The sequence below is a fragment of the Schistocerca nitens genome, chromosome 8 (assembly GCF_023898315.1).
Source record: "Schistocerca nitens isolate TAMUIC-IGC-003100 chromosome 8, iqSchNite1.1, whole genome shotgun sequence".
NCBI classification, from domain to species: Eukaryota; Metazoa; Arthropoda; class Insecta; order Orthoptera; family Acrididae; genus Schistocerca; species Schistocerca nitens.
In genome coordinates this window covers 501,081,736-501,099,165 of record NC_064621.1, presented here as the reverse complement: position 1 = coordinate 501,099,165, position 17,430 = coordinate 501,081,736, and the positions used below count along the sequence as shown (strand labels likewise).

At 45.5% G+C, this 17,430-nt stretch overlaps 1 protein-coding gene across 1 annotated transcript in view; it reads left to right on the top strand.

Moving 5' to 3' along the window:
- Window positions 1-17,430, top strand: part of LOC126198959 (RNA-binding protein NOB1) — a 74,431-nt gene that overhangs the window by 44,105 nt on the left and 12,896 nt on the right. The gene's annotated exons all lie outside the window — the stretch shown is intronic.

Sequence of the window (17,430 nt, the reverse complement as noted above, 5' to 3'; positions counted from 1 at the left end):
GCTCCTTCAGAGAAGCTCTCCCAGCCCTCTCACCCTAAGGGCCGAGACGAGAAGAAGGAATGGAATGTGTCCAAGAAGAAGGACGTTCCGGCAGTTTCAGTACCGCCTGCTGTACATAGTCCTGGCTCCGGGGATTGAGGTGGAGATCCTGCCTCTGCCGCGGATCTCGCCCTCACGGAACCCTTGGGGGCCTTTCCTATGGACACAGCTGACTCTCCCCCGGTGGCGGCAGTTGGCTCTGAGGCGCCGTCTGCCTCTTAGTCGCATTCACGCCCTCCCAGTCCCTTCCTGCTTCCATTCTCCAGTGGAACTGCGGCGGTTATTTCCACCACCTGCCTGAGCTCCGGATGCTTCTGAGTGTTTCCCCTGTTCTCTGCATTGCTCTGCAGGAAACTTGGTTTCCTGCAATGCGGACCCCCGCCCTTCGCGGTTATCGGGGATACTATAAGAACCGTGCTGCCTGTCACCGAGCTTCAGGCGGGGTTTGCCTCTTTGTTCACCACTCTGTCTGTAGCTCACCAGTACCCCTTCAGACGCCTTTAGAGGCAATCGCTGCCAGGGTTGAGCTCTCGCCGGCTATTACTGTTTGCTCTGTTTACATTCCTCCAGATAGGGAGCTCCCCCGCCATGTCTTGGCTGCGCTGCTGGCACAACTCCCGCCACCATTGCTGCTTCTGGGCGATTTCAATGCCCACAACCCTCTGTGGGGTGGGACTGTCTCCGATGACCGCGGTCGGGCCGTGGAGCATTTGTTGGCTCCGCTCGACCTTAGCCTCTTGAACACCGGTGCTCCCACGCATTTCAGCTGAAGCAAAAGTGCTGGCGGCACCTCAACGCCCTCCGCTGCCTGAGCCACACATCTTGGGGTGCGGATCGCTGCACGCTGTTGCGATTATACAGAGCCCTTGTGCAGTCCAGGCTTGATTATGGGAGCCTGGCCTATGGGTCTGCATCACCCTCAGTGTTGAAGTTGTTAGACCCCATACACCACTGTGGGGTTCGGCTTGCAACTGGCGCTTTCCGTACGAGCCCCGTGGATAGTCTAGTGGTGGAGGCCGGGGTTCCCCCGCTGCGGATTTGCCGCTGCTGTCCACGTGCATTGCTCGCCGGGCCATCCCAATCATCGCCTGCTTTTCCCTGTCACGGTCCTCCATCTGCCTGAACAGCGACCTAGGTCTGGGCTTCCCATAGCTGTCCGCGTCCAGTCCCTGCTGTCGGAACTGGGCTCATTCCCTCTTCTGCCTCCCTTCCGGGTCCGTGCACCTACGCCTCCCTGGTGTTTGCCCTGGCCGTCTGTCCGTCTGGACTTGGCACAGGGACCCAAGGACTCGGTTCCGCCTGTGGCCCTCCGTCGCCGTTTTCTTGCGCTCCTCGCCTCATTTCCGGGCTGTGAGACTGTCTACACTGATGGTTCCCTGGTTGATGGTCGCACGCACTGCCTACGCTTTTGCTCACGCTGCCCATGTTGAACAGCGCTCCTTGCCAGCTGGCTGCAGTATTTTTACTGCCGAGCTGGTGGCCATATTGCGCGCTCTTGAGCATATGCGTTCCTGCTCAGGTACGTCCATCGTCATCTGCAGTGACTCCCTGAGCAGCCTCCAGGCCATCGACCGCTGCTATCCCTCTTCTCCTCTGGTGTCCTCTATTCGGGAGTCTGTTTCCACCATTACCCACTCTGGAAGTTTGGTGGTCTTTGTTTGGATTCCAGGTCACGTTGGCATCCCGGGGAAACGTGTTGACAGGCTGGCCAAAGGGGCGATCGACGCCCCAGCTTTGGAGATCGGCCTCCCAGCTCGAGATCAGCAGTTGGTGTTGCGCCGTAAGGTGCTTGGGATGTGGGCTGCTGAGTGGCGTGGCCTGACATCCCCGAATAAACTGCGGGCTGTTAAGGAGACGACCGATGTGTGGCGGTCCTCCCTGCAGGCTTCTCGCAGGGACTCTGTAATCCTGTGTCGGCTCCGCATCGGCCATACCTACCTGACGCACGGCCATCTTTTGCGTCAGGAGGATCCCCCCCCTGTGTCGGTGTGGGTCCCGGCTGATGGTCGCCCACATTTTGTTGGAGTGTCCCCAACTGCGCACCCTCTGGCAGTCTTTTAATCTCCCGGGCACTTTGCCTTTGCTTTTATGCGACGATGCCTCCACGGCTGATGACGTTTTAAATTTTATCCGTGGTAGTCCTTTTTATGGTTCTATTTAGGGAGGTCCTACACCTTTCCCTTTCTGTGTCTTTTGTCCTCGTGTCTCTCAATATTTGTTGCTGTTTTGGTGTGTCGTCGAATGGTTGACTCTTTTCCTTTTTTTGTTCTCGTGGTCAGTCAACCAGTCTCCGGCCATCTTCTTTTCTTCTGTTTCTTTCTGTCTGGTGTTCATCTGTCCTCTTCTTGTCTGTAGTGTTTGTTGCTGCATTTGTGTTCTTTTAGTGCCTGGGGGGGGAGTCTCCTTCCCCTTGGGGTTTTACCTGCTTCGTGACTATGTCTCGCCTGTTTTTTTTTTGGAATGGGGGACTGATGACCTTAGCTGTTTAGTCCCCCTTAAACATCCCAACAACAACAACAACAACAGCAGCAACTAGATTTTCTGTCAGAATGAATACTTATGCTCCGATATTTCGAAAACATTAAAGTATAGTCCAAGCCTCTGTCGGGATTCTTTGACACCACATCATTCTCGAAATATCATATGGCTTAGGGTACATGGAAAAAAAACCTAGATGAAACAAGCTTTATTGCACAAGTAAACAAAACCATCAGTGTACACAGAAACAGCACATAGCACATTTATAGAATGTAAATTCAAATAAATACACCAATATTCAATCATCTGTTTAGATAAGTGCGTGTATTTACAGTCTGAGAAAGTATGATTGCGAAAAGAGATTCGGCACTTACATAACTGTTTGGTCACCATGCATCTGCAGTGGCATTGCAATTTTTGTGATTCATCGTACCAGTATTCCACAGATGTATTTCTTGCTGTTAAAGTTCCAAAAAACTCAAGAACTTGCATGTTACTCCACTATTCCTGAGACACTGTGTTTTCAAATATCTGATCTGCAAGTACAAGCAACAAACAAACTTGTGTTTCGAAACGGCAACCAGAAAAACAGTGTTGATGCCAGTGAGAGTTCAAAGTGTTGGTTGGTACCAAGTTCTTTCATTATCTACTACCGAGTGAGGTGGTGCAGTGGTTAGTACACTAGACTCGCACTCAGGAGGACAACGGTTGAAACCTGCGTCTGGCCATCCTGGTTTAGGTTCTCCATGATTTCCCTAAATCGCTCCATGCAAATGCCAGAATAGTTCCTCTGAAAGGGCATGGCTGACAGACATTCTTCCCTAATCCAACGGGACTGATGACCATGCTGTTTGGTCCCCTCCCCCCAAATCAATCAACCAACCAGCACATTTGATTGACACTGTTCGTGCCAGTGTTGGCCCCAATGTGTGGACCCAGCCTAGCTCATTTTCTAGTCATTACACATGCTTAAAACTCGATAGTAGTCAGCATTAATACTGCTGTATTTCTCACCTGAAAATGACCAAGTCATAATTTCAGTAGTGGGTATTGTAATAAACACTGCAATCAGTGGTGAATATGAAGTCATTTAAAATAATATTGTTTCACTATTCAAATTACATTACTTGATATCTTTCCAAAATCCTTCCTATAAATGTGACTTTTCCATTTGCCCTCCCCATATCTGATTTCATATATTCTTCTTGTTGCATATGGCTTTGTAATGTTGTCTCAAAATATTTGAATTACAGAAAACTAGCGACCTAACCCAGCTTTGCAGGTGCAGCACTAATTCTCTATGACCATACAACTTGACTGAGCGAGGTGGTGCAGTGGTTAGCACATTGAACTCACATGTGGATGGACGACAGTTCAAACCCGCATCCGGCTATACTGATTTGTTTTTCCTGTGCTTTCTCTAAATTGCTTAAGGCAAAAGCTGGGATGGTTTCTTTGAAAGGGCATGGCCGCTTTCCTTCTCCATCCTTCCCTAATTTGAGCTTGTGCTCCATCTCTAATGACTTTGTTGTTGACAGATCGTTAAATACTGATCTCTTTCTCCTCCTCTGGACGTAAGTATGGTGCAGCACGTAGATTTATTAATAAAAGCCAGAGAACAACATTAGGTGACTGAATATGATCACTTTCAAATAATAAATGATATAAGCAGCGCATGCCAGGAAGTTTTTCAGGAGGTATGAATGTTACCAATTCCATACTAAATTGATATTTGGAATGACATATTTTGGTAACGATGAGCACATTCCTGTTTACGACACAAGTAAATGTTTAATATATCTTGGTTTTGTTAGTTTATGAGATATGTCTCTTAATTTGTAGCATGTCATGTATCGAAGGTTGGCTGAGTTGATTGTGTCCAAAGGCCAGAAATGAACTGAAATTTTATAAAATCCACACATAATGTAGATGTTTAACCAGTGGCAGCACTTCCCATGTAACGTTTAGTATGCGTCGTTTCATTGTAGAAACTCGCTGCCAACATTCTTTGTCACAGACCCTTAGTGGGATACTTTTTCGCTCTGCCACACAAAGAATTGGGTCCTCATCTAGGATTGAAGGAAAGTAGAAAGCTGGAAGTTTAGTTATGTGATGCACTGCTGGAAAAACTTACTGTATGTAAATGAAGTAGTTTTTTGGAAAATGCGTAACAGTTTGCAAACAGTTGCAGGGAAACCATTTTGGTAAAAAAAATCGATTCTTTCACATTTTATAGCCTCCCATCATAGCTTTGAGGATGAAGCAATTATCTCTTCATTATTGGTCATATTTATTACAATACTTCGTAGTGAAATAAGTCAATGCCCATTGTTGAAAGAATTTGCCCTAAATAGTGAGTGTGAATTGTGATTGCTAATCTGGGATAAGCACAAATTGGCTATGTGAACTTGTGTTTTTTCAAAATGCGTTCCTGAACCTTGTGTAGAAGTCTTTTGAAATCTTGTGTAGTCTTCAAGGAATTTCTGAATCCCATTCCATTCTCTATGTTTAAGGTATCAAGAAGATTGTGTCCATGTATCTTTCCTTTCTCCATACGTAAAGGCATGTTAGCAATAAGTGCACTGCACTGAACACTTTTTGACTATTGTCGGCACATCGAACAAAGCGGAGCGCATGAACTCAGTTTGATGGGGCTGTGTCTTGCTGCACAGAGCTGTGCTTCTATGGAGTCCTGCCATTCACCAATAGATGGCAATGGCATTGTTTTCACGGCAGCAATGGATTTTAATTCATCATAGTTCAGTTAATTAACATGAAATATTTATAAATTGTATAATGAATTGCTCCTGAATCAGTCATACCTATTAAAGAAACCTGTATCAGAACCCCTACAGTAGTTCCGGAGATTAGTCTGAACATACAGATAGAATCATGGGAGCTCACTTCATTTTAAATTTGTGTAGATAGAAGAAGAAGGTTTAATAAGGATTCCACCAGGTCTTGGTACCTTTTTTGCTTTGAGTAGTCTGATTCTTAAAAGCAAACAAAGGAAAATCCAGGGTAAAATGATGACAGTATTATCAAAAGGATAGTTGTCAGTCTCTCTCATTTTTGCTTGTCTGGCAGTTGAATATTGGCACAGTAGTAATCTCATGTTGGGACACATTGGTAAATGCAGAAGTCAATGTTTTGGCTTTCTATCTGCCCCAACACAAGACTAATCCATGATTGGTTGGATGGCCAGAGATCTTTCTGGGGTTTTCTGCTACATCTCTTGCAACAATCTATCTGTGGTAATTATCATTGCCGTCATACATACCCCTTCTTACAAATGCAGTAGTTGCTGTTAAGTATTCTCTCTAAGTTTCCGTGCAGTCTCTTTTTCAGAGAGACTGTAGTAGTCTCTGTTTTCACAACATTCTCCAAAGGAAGGAAGTTTAGGGGTTAACATCCCGTCATTAGAGGTGTAAACATGCACAGTACTATTATACTAAGGGAAGTCTTCGACTTCTGTCATTACTTGGTATGTATTTACCTAGACTGTGGTTTATAATATCTCTGAGCTTTAACCACAGTTGTTCTGTGTTTGTCAGGGCAACAAAATGTTAGGGCAACAAAATGTTCACAATTTGTATTTTAAGTAAGTTCTTAGTGACTGTCTCATTAGTTGTACCAAATGTTGTGTTGGCAGAAGAGCCAACACCGTGTTAAAACTGGAGGCCGAAATGCACGCATTTTAGCTCACGCAGGCTGGTGTGAGGAGGGAAGAACTATACTGACGTGAGGTCTGCAACGTGACAAGGAATTAGAATCCAGAAAGTGGACGGAATTAGTTTGATACTTAACTTTAATCCATTAATGATGAACGTCCCTCTTGACGGTACATGATTCACAATATTATCTGTTCAGATTATAGTAACTGAATATGGCACCTTGCTAGGTTGTAGCGACTGATGTAGCTGAAGACTATGCTAAACTGTCGTCTCTGCAATTGAGAGTGTCTGTAGACAGTGAACCATCGCTAGCAAAGTCGGCTGTACAACTGGGGCGAGTGCTAGGGAGTCTCTCAAGACTAGACCTGCTGTGTGGCGGCACTCGGTCTGCAATCACTGATAGTGGCGACACGTGGGTCCGACGTATACTAAAGTGCGCGTCATATATCTTGGCGGCCGAGTTTAGGTTTGTTCTGCGCATCTGACGTCAGAAAACACAGTCAGCCAATGAACAGAGAACGACGTTGCCAGATCTCGACTGCAGTGCAGAGCACCGACGAGTCTCTTCAGTTTTAGAAACGTTCAGTCTTAAATACAGTAATAGAACAAAAGCAATGTCTTGATAGCAGACTTTCTTTTATAGAAAGTTTGGAAAAAGCATTCTTTATACCAATTGCTTCATATTCTATTAATTAATTAAACCAAACAAGCAATAAGACTCGTAATTCAGGCGATAGCAAGGAAAGGTGTTTGTTTGAATCTCACGAACTGCTTTTTCGCAATAAAGAACAGCGGTAATTGTTTATTTCCTATTGTACTTCGACGAAGCGTGAGTAATTCATAGTCATACCAACAGTGTTTATAAGTAGTTGCGTGAGGTGTTAGAATCCTTATGGAGTTACTCTGTTCGATGAGCCGATGTAGCGGAACGGTTAAGGTGTTGGGCTGCCAAGTGAAAGGTTACGAGTTCAAACCTTGTGCGGTGCTTAATATTTTCTTTATTTAAAAACAATATTGGAGTGCCTTACTTCACGATTTTTATTCGTTTGAATGAAATTTCTAGTGCTTTGCCTCTTCATTAACTTTTTCACTGCTGCAGACACGTGCTCCCCGCATTCTGCGCTGTGCGCGATTTTGTCATCACTGCACTTCTCGCCTGTGCAGACACATGGTGTTCCCACTGCTTTGACACACTTATCATTCGATTTCACAAAAACTATTTGGCCAAAAAATTTGATTTTTACACGTCTTCTTGGCTGATACCTTCCCCCCATAAATGACTTAATTTTGTTTTGATGTGTAGCATTAAATGTAGTAAACCATTGCACGAAATTTTGAAGAGTTTGCAGAGGTAAAAGTCCATAGCGTATACTTTCCGTATGGTCGATTTTAGTTGCCACAATGTTGAGAATGAAATGTGGACAAGATACCTAAATTTCATATAATATTTACTGTATAACAATATCTCATTTAATTTAAGTACCACATAGGTGTCGTATGTAATATTGAGAAATATTCAGTCTTTCGCGACTGTAATAAAAGTTTTATTTACACAGGGCGCGTTTGGCTTTATTTTAAAGTGAAAGGTGAAAAGGTATGGCACATACACAATGGTATTCGTGTTCTATTTCTTGTTTTTGTTCCACAGTCGCAGTTTTACCAATGGTATTGAAATATATCCCTCTTCTGCAACTGTAATAAGCGACTTATTTAGACCAGATGCGTTTCTCTCTTTTGAAGCATCATAAGAGGACTGTATTTTGTGTCCTCCATTGCCAAGTCACCTTTCGTAGTTTTGTGCTGCGGTAGCACAATATTCAACGTTTGTGTTGGCTCATCAGTGTTTTAGCAAATAAATGTTGTTTGTGTGTGCCACACACAAAATTATATTTGACATAGCTCTGAGCACTTCACTGACAGACGGTATATTCAAGTCCTAATGTTTTTGTAAGTCCACAGTTTTGTTTAATGTAGTTTGTCTACTTCCTTTTGATTGATTGAAGTGCTTTAAAGTAAAGCCAAACGTGCCCAGTGTAAGTAAAACTTTTGTTACAGTCGCGAAAGGTGGAATATTTCTGAATATTACATACGACACTTATGTGGTACTTAAATTAAATGAAATATATAGGTATATTGTCCACATTTCATTCTCAACACTGTGGCAACTAAAATCGACCATCCGGAAAGTATACTCTATGGACTTTACCTCTGCAAACTCTTCAAAATTTCGTGCAATGGTTTACTATATTTAATGCTGCATAATAACTGCGTTGAACATCGAAACAAAATTAAGTCATTTATAGGGGGAAGGTATCAGTCAAGAAGATAGGTAAAAATCTAATTTTTGAGCCAAATAGTTTTTGTGGAATCGAATGATAAAGAGTGTCAAAGCAATCGGAACACAATGTGTCTGCACAGGCGAGCAGTGCAGTGACAAAATCGCCCACAGCACGGAATGCAGGGAGCACGTCTTTGTAGCAGTGAAAGGGTTAATGCAGCCGTGGTGGCTTTACTTTATGAACTGCGCGCTCCCCCCTAAACGTAAGCTTGCGAACTATGCTATACTATGGCGCTGCTTCTCTTGGCGCGTGCGTCGTGTGCAACTGGCAACGCAGCAATCTCCCACGTCTAGGTGGGCATGCGCGAGCCGCCAAGATAAAAGAATTGAACTATAACGGACCGCGGCCGATTTAAAGGCCAGCACCTAGCAAGTGTGGTGTCTGGCGGTGACACCACATTAAACACAAATACTTTCCTGTGTATTTTTTCCCTTCGGTGACTACAATCCCTGTAATAACATCATAGTTACTAATCACGGTCTCTTTTGTGACTCTATCAGAAAGATAAGGTTTGTTTGTACCAGGAGATCCTAAACATCCATTTCATGAGTGAGTTGTTGGACTAATTTTTTGAGACAGTTGTCTAGTAATGAATTCATTATCACTTTGCAATGCTGTCCTTACAAGGCTGTTAGTCACCATGTGCTAAATCTGTGTTATTGAATTTAGGCTATTGTGGAAAGACTCTAATAATACTGTATCTAAATTTGGCAGATAGTAGTTTCATCGGTGTTTCTTTTGGAGGGGGGCGGGTTTGTTCTGAGAGAGTGCTGCTCAGGCAAGAGAGTCAAAGCCCAAAGGCTGCCACATTATCAGCATTAGAAGTATTGGGTCTAGAATTTCTGTCATTTTCCAGATAAAAATTTTCTCCAGATCTGACTACAAGAACACAAAGATAATAAAAACTAAACATTTTATTACTTAAAGAAGACTGGTACAGGAAAACACTTGCCATGGAGCGACTAGACTCTTAGCCTGAGACACACAGGCTGAATGGCAGTGGGCCGGGCCCAACTCTACAAATCATTGGCTGCCCAGTAGAGTGCACTACAGAGAGACTGTGTACACATCTGACAGTGGGGGCCTCTATCTGCTGGCGCTAGTGTCTTGCGACTTCTGTGGCACTCCTGGATGATGGGTGTGGAAACTTATATTGGTCACCCCTTCCCCCCCTAATCCCCTAAACATGGAGTGGATGGCTGCAGTATGGAGATGGTGCTCACACCCATTGAGGCCCTGGAGGTGATTAGGAGAGCAACTCCTGGTCAATGGAAACCTCGGAATAGGGGCAAAAGTGCCCAGTTCGAGAAGCGCCCCAGTACTTCCCCTGTGTGGGAGCAACAGATGACGGGACCAGCAATGAGCAGTCCTAGCCAGGATCCATGGCGACGTCTGGTGGCAGTGGGGAAGTTGGAGGCGACCCCACAGCAGACTGAGACGACACAGGAGACATCGAACCGGCGAGGTGCTTGTCCATCAGCTGGAGGGGCACCAGGATAGCTGCAAGAGGCTGCAAAGTCGAAGGCTCATCTGGTGGCACAGATGTAGGAAAAAAATTGGTGCAGCCGGGATTTGGTGGGTGGGTGTACTCCCAGACTCGAGCTTATTTTGATGGTGGCAAACCTCCTGCTGTCCTGTCTGCAGAGTGTAGACACAGCAGCCACTGTGATGCACAATGGTTGCTGGTAACCAGTATGGGTGCCAACCGAGTCCATGCGCCCAGACTGCTGTCACTGGCAGAAAAAGCGATACAGTGGAACATGAATTTGGGCAAGAACCTGGATGGAGGAGGTGGAGCAGTGTCCACAGCTGATGGCCACAGAGAAGCTCAGCAGGAGGACAGGAACCAATAGGAGTCATACAGTAGGCCATCAGAAAGAACAACAGTGCCTCCTCAGCAGAAAAATACTGCTGATATATTTTCTATTGGGCCCCAGAGGTGTGAACCGTGCATCCAGCCTCTCCGTTGAATTGATGGTGAAAGGGAGGTGAGTGAACATGGCAAATACTTGACCACACACACAGAAATCATGAAATTCCTGGGACAGGAACTGAGGTCTATTGGTGGAAACGAGCGTAACCAGGAGACCATCCAGATTTAAAAAATTTTGAAAGAGCCTGAATAGTAACTTCGGTAGTAACCAAGGAACACTGGATCACATAAATGAGGAACATGAAAATGTGTGAGTGGCAATCAGCCAAAATACACATTCAGAAATGGACTCGCAAAGTCCACATGGATGTGTTCCCAGAGTTGGGTTGCTGTAGGCCATGGGGAAACAAAGCCTTGAGAGCCGCCTTTTGACTAGCGCACTGGGGACATGCAGCCATCAAATGATCCAGTTCCCACTCAAGGCTGGGCAGTACACGTGCCTGTGAGCCAAGGCTTTTGTGCAGGAAACACTCCAGTGGCCCTCAAGCAACTGCTCTAAGACCTCCTGCCGCAAACTTCCTGGAATGATGATCCCTGGAAGCTGTGTCGTCCATGGAGAGGATGACGACTCCGTCTAAGACTGAGAGACAATGACGCGAGACAAAATAGTTATGAAGCAGAGTGGAAGCACACAGCCCGGAGGATGAGACAATTGACCCTCCTGGATGAAGTGGATGATCTACTTGATGACGGGATCAGACACTGTGGCCCTTGCAACCTGGATACTAAAAAGCCGTCTACAGCTTGGCGGGAGGCAACATCCAAGTAGAGCTCCTCTCTATCAAACTCTGAGTCTGGACAGATGGGTAGTCTGGATAAAGTGTCTGCATGGGGGGAAAATGAATGTCATAGTGGTATTTGGAGAGGAACAGTGCCCACCGATGTAACCTGTGGGCTGCCTTATTGGAAACCCGGGCGGATGGACTGAATAACGAAAATAACAGCTTACGGTCCGTAATAAGTTGGAATGTGGTGCCATACAAGAATACATGAAACCTTGTGAGTGCATACACAATGGCCAGAGCCTTCTTCTTGATCTAGGAGTAATGGACTTGTGCTGGACTGAGAGTTTTGGATGGAAATGCCAGTGACTGTTCCGAGCCATCTGCATTCCAATGGGCAAGGACCACCCCCATGCCATACTACGAGGCATCCGTAGCTAAAATGAATGGTTTGCTAGACTCGAAAGTAGCTAGACACAGCACCGACCTGAGGTGGTCCTTCAATGTGGGAAAGGCCTGGTTGCACATTGAAGATTAAGGAAGTGCCCTTGTGAAGGAGGAGGTAGAAAGGCTGGATGCCCCAGGAACGAACCAATGGTAATAGGCAATTTTACCCAAGAAAGCATGCAGTTAGTATGACAAAGAGCAACAAGTCAGGTCCATAATGGCCTTGAGCAGACTCGCAAGTGGTTGGGTATCCTGCCGTGATATTTTGTAGCCCAGATACTCAAGAAAGGGTTGGAAAAATGTAGACTTCTGTAGATTGCATAGATTGTATTGCAGACACAGGGCCCAAAGTTGTTCCAAAACAGCCTGGAGATTGTGCAGGTGGTTGCTTGTAGTATGTCTGGTAACAATAATGTCATCCAGGTGATTGAAACACTGTAGAATAGTATACATGACCATATTAAGAACAATGATATGCTTGGACTCCTTATCAGAGGGTAACTGGTGATATGCTTCAGAAAGATCAAGTTTGGAACAGGATTGACCGCCTGCTAAGCATATGAACAGCTCTTCTGAACATAGCAACGAGTGTGTGTTGGCCATGAACTGTGAATTCACAGTGACCTTACAGTCACTGCAAGTTCACAATTTACCAGAGCGTTTCATAACGATAACAAGGGGTGTAGCCTATTAACTAGAAGAAATGGGGACCACAAACCCAAGAGATGCAAGCCGGTCCAGCTCTGCCTTGACTTTGGAGTGGAGGGCTATTGGAATCTGCTGAGCACAAAAAAATCTAGCACCTGCCAACTGTGTGCTTTAAAGTCTGTGGTGCACCCTAGGCCTTTCACAAAAAATATCCTGAAATTCGGAGCACAGAGATTCCAATGATAGAGAGAGGATGTCAGCAGATACCAACTGTATGGAGTCCATGATTGAAAAGCCAAAGGCTTGAAAGGCATCAAACCCGAAATTGTTTGCTAAACTAGCATAGTGAACAACAATAAAAGTGATAGGCCGAGTTACTGATCTATAGATAACATCAGCTGTGAATTGACAAAGCAAGACGATTTGCTTTTTACCTTATTTCCGTAAGTGCCTGTTTACTGGTGACAGCAGAGAAGAATCAAGGTCTGAATATGTTTGGGCACTAAGCAGAGAAACTGTCATGCCGGTGTCCACTTGCAGGTGCAACTGTCGCAAGAGAACCAAAACCTTGATAAAAATCTTGTTGGGTGACCGATTGGGAATCAGGCCTAATGATGACACTTCCTGGAAATCCATATCCGTGTTCTCTGATATTGCGTTCTGTGCTGTTGATTGGCAGAGTACTACTTGTGGCCTTTTCTCTAACACGGCAAATGGCTCGGTGCTGGGGATGCTTTTATCTATCATGTTGGGAGTAACTTTTATCTATCATGTTGGGAGTAATGAGATGCACACAACGGCAACAGGGAATGACAGCTGGAATGCTGTTTACTTGCTATGAGCAAGCCGCCAGATGGGCCGGCTTGCACCACCGCTATGTCACCCTCCCTGGATGCAGTGGATGCAGGTGGGCCATGCTACACTACTGTGACATCACTCCACGCATCCAGCTGTCAACCAGTGGCCCCTGAGATCTCATACGACTGGGCAATGAACAACACCTCTTCAAGGGAAGGGTTTTCTAATTGGAAGGCTTGTTTCTGGACTTCCTTACCCAAGGTGGAGCAGATTATGACTTCGTGAACCATGTTGTCTGTATGTGACACTTTTGACTTGGACATGACAAAATGGCACTTGCAACTAAGGCTGTAGAGAGTTGCGGCTCAGACACGATAAGACTGATGGGACTGTTTCTTCCATTGGCAGGATTCAACTCTAGCAGCCGCAATGTGCATGCTGTAATGGTAATAGGAAAACAACAATGAGCATAAATTGTCAAAAGTCAATGAAGAAAGTTCCTGTGATGGTGCCAACAGCTGCAACACCTGATACAAGGCGAAATCCATGACAAAAACAGTGCATGACATACCTCTGCATTCATCACATGGAAGGCCTGGAAATGATGCTGTAGGCAGTGTTCATATGTATCGCAATCTTCCACTGCCTCAACAAACAGCAGGAACAGCGGAGGAAACATAACCAGAGGCAAAGGCGAAAAGAGCAACCATGGCACAGCCTGTCGCACAGCTGTAAGAAGTTCTGTCTGCTGTTACACCAATTTTTGAAGCAGAGCTTCCATGTCGCAACAAGTAAAATGTCACAGCCTAATGTGAAAAGCAACTGCACAACAAAACATGTGATAAACAATCCTACTTGTCACCAGTGTGTTCTTGCTACAGGAATACACAGATAATTACAAACACAACACTTCATTATTTCAAGAAGACTGCCACAGGAAAACACTTGTCATGGAATGGTTGCACTACTAATCAGAGACACACACATGGCGAATGTCAACATATGACTGAGATCGAGGTGGACCGGGTCCAAATCTATAAGCTATTGGCCAGCCGGTAGAGTGCGCATGCAAGCGTGGGGGCCTCTGCCGCTGCTAGCGTCTTGTGACTTCTGTGGTGCACCCTACAGCTGTCTGCCCAGATTTTTGATGTGGAATCTTATTTGGGTCACTACAAACACAACCCATCAGATACGACCAGGTGATTATTTTGTCCTCGGTTGGATTCATTGGAGATCACATCACGTTAGGAGACTTGTTACGACACAACAGGGGATTGCTTTGTCACTTCACAGTGGTACAATCGCAAGATCCACTTGAAGCCAGTCAACAGTTCCTAATGCAGTTTCCAGAATATAGAACAGAAATACACATAAGAAATTTCACAAAATGAAATAAAAACTTATTATTTCTGCTATTTCTGCATAAGAGAGAAAATTAGACTTTAACTTTCATTTGTCTGTTAGGCTTAACCTTTTATGAACAGTTCAGTCTCTTTTACAATTCCCCCACCCCTCCCTCACATCCAGCTCTCTCATTTCGTCCCCTCAGATAGTAGTGAGTTAATCCTGTGTGTGTGGAATGTTTCCCTCTATTATAACTATATATATATATGAATATAATAGAAGGAAACATTCCACGTGGGAAAAAAAATATATCTGATGATGTGACTTACCAAACAATATATATATATATATATATATATATATATATATATATATATATATATATATATATATATATATATATAGAGGGAAACATTCCACGTGGGAAAAATATATCTAAAAACAAAGATGATGTGACTTACCGAACGAAAGTGCTGGCAGGTCGATAGACACACAAACATACACACGAAATTCAAGCTTTCGCAACAAACGGTTGCTTCATCAGGAAAGAGGGAAGGAGAGAGAAAGACGAAAGGATGTGGGTTTTAAGGGAGAGGGTAAGGAGTCATTCCTATCCCGGGAGCGGAAAGACTTACCTTAGGGGGGAAAAAAAACAGGTATACACACACACACACACACACACACACACACACACACACACACACACACAGACACAAGCAGACATTTGTAAAGGCAAAGAGTTTGGGCAGAGATGTCAGTCGAGGCGGAAGTACAGAGGCAAAGATGTTGTTGAAAGACAGGTGAGGTATGAGCGGCGGCAAATTGACATTAGCGGAGATTGAGGCCTGGCGGATAACGAGAAGAGAGAATATACTGAAGGGCAAGTTCCCATCTCTGGAGTTCTGACAGGTTGGTGTTAGTGGGAAGTATCCAGATAACCCGGACGGTGTAACACTGTGCCAAGATGTGCTGGGCGTGCACCAAGGCATGTTTAGCCACAGCGTGATCCTCATTACCAACAACACTGTCTGCCTGTGTCCATTCCTGCGAATGGACGGTTTGTTGCTGGTCATTCCCACATAGAAAGCTTCACATTGTAGGCAGGTCAGTTGGTAAATCACGTGGGTACTTTCACACGTGGCTCTGCCTTTGATCGTGTACACCTTCCGGGTTACAGGACTGGAGTAGGTGGTGGTGGGAGGGTGCATGGAACAGGTTTTACACCGGGGGCGGTTACAAGGGTAGGAGCCGGAGGGTAGGGAAGGTGGTTTGGGGATTTCATAGGGATGAACTAAGAGGTTACGAAGGTTAGGTGGACGGCGGAAAGACACTCTTGGTGGAGTGGGGAGGATTTCATGAAGGATGGATTTCATTTCAGGGCAGGATTTGAGGAAGTCGTATCCCTGCTGGAGAGCCACATTCAGAGTCTGATCCAGTCCCGGAAAGTATCCTGTCACAAGTGGGGCACTTTTGGGGTTCTTCTGTGGGAGGTTCTGGGTTTGAGGAGATGAGGAAGTGGCTCTGGTTATTTGCTTCTGTACCAGGTCGGGAGGGTAGTTGCGGGATGCGAAAGCTGTTTTCAGGCTTGTTGGTGTAATGGTTTAGGGATTCCGGACTGGAGCAGATTCGTTTGCCACGAAGACATAGGCTGTAGGGAAGGGACCGTTTGATGTGGAATGGGTGGCAGCTGTCATAATGGAGGTACTGTTGCTTGTTGGTGGGTTTGATGTGGACGGACGTGTGAAGCTGGCCATTGGACAGGTGGAGGTCAATGTCAAGGAAAGTGGCATGGGATTTGGAGTAGGACCAGGTGAATCTGATGGAAGCAAAGGAGTTGAGGTTGGAGAGGAAATTCTGGAGTTCTTCTTCACTGTGAGTCCAGATCATGAAGATGTCATCAATAAATCTGTACCAAACTTTGGGTTGGCAGGCCTGTGTAACCAAGACGGCTTCCTCTAAGCGACCCATGAATAGGTTGGCGTACGAGGAGGCCATCCTGGTACCCATGGCTGTTCACTTTAATTGTTGGTATGTCTGGCCTTCGAAAGTGAAGAAGTTGTGGGTCAGGATGAAGCTGGCTAAGGTAATGAGGAAAGAGGTTTTAGGTAGGGTGGCAGGTGATCGGCGTGAAAGGAAGTGCTCCATCGCAGCGAGGCCCTGGACGTGCGGAATATTTGTGTATAAGGAAGTGGCATCAATGGTTACAAGGATGGTTTCCGGGGGTAACAGACTGGGTAGGGATTCCAGGCATTCGAGAAAGTGGTTGGTGTCTTTGATGAAGGATGGGAGACTGCATGTAATGGGTTGAAGGTGTTGATCTACGTAGGCAGAGATACGTTCTGTGGGGCTTGGTAGCCAGCTACAATGGGACGGCCGGGATGATTGGGTTTGTGAATTTTAGGAAGAAGGTAGGGGTGCGGGGTGTTGGTGGGGTCAGGAGGTTGATGGAGTCAGGTGAAAGGTTTTGTAGGGGGCCTAAGGTTCTGAGGATTCCTTGAAGCTCCGCCTGGACATCAGGAATGGGATTACCTTGGCAAACTTTGTATGTAGTGTTGTCTGAAAGCTGACGCAGTCCCTCAGCCACCTACTCCCGACAATCAAGTACCACAGTCTTGGAACCCTTGTCCGCCGGAAGAATGACGATGGATCGGTCAGCCTTCAGATCATGGATAGCCTGGGCTTCAGCAGTGCTGATGTTGGGAGTAGGATTAAGGTTTTTTAAGAAGGACTGAGAGGCAAGGCTGGAAGTCAGAAATTCCTGGAAAGTTTGGAGAGGGTGATTTTGAGGAAGAGTAGGTGGGTCCCGCTGTGATGGAGGACGGAACTGTTCCAGGCAGGGTTCAATTTGGATAGTGTCTTGGGGAGTTGGACCATTAGGAGTAGGATTAGGATCATTTTTCTTCGTGACAAAGTGATATTTCCAGCAGAGAGTACGGGTGTAGGACAGTAAATCTTATCGGGATACTTCGCACTAACACCAACCTGTCAGAACTCCGGAGATGGGAACT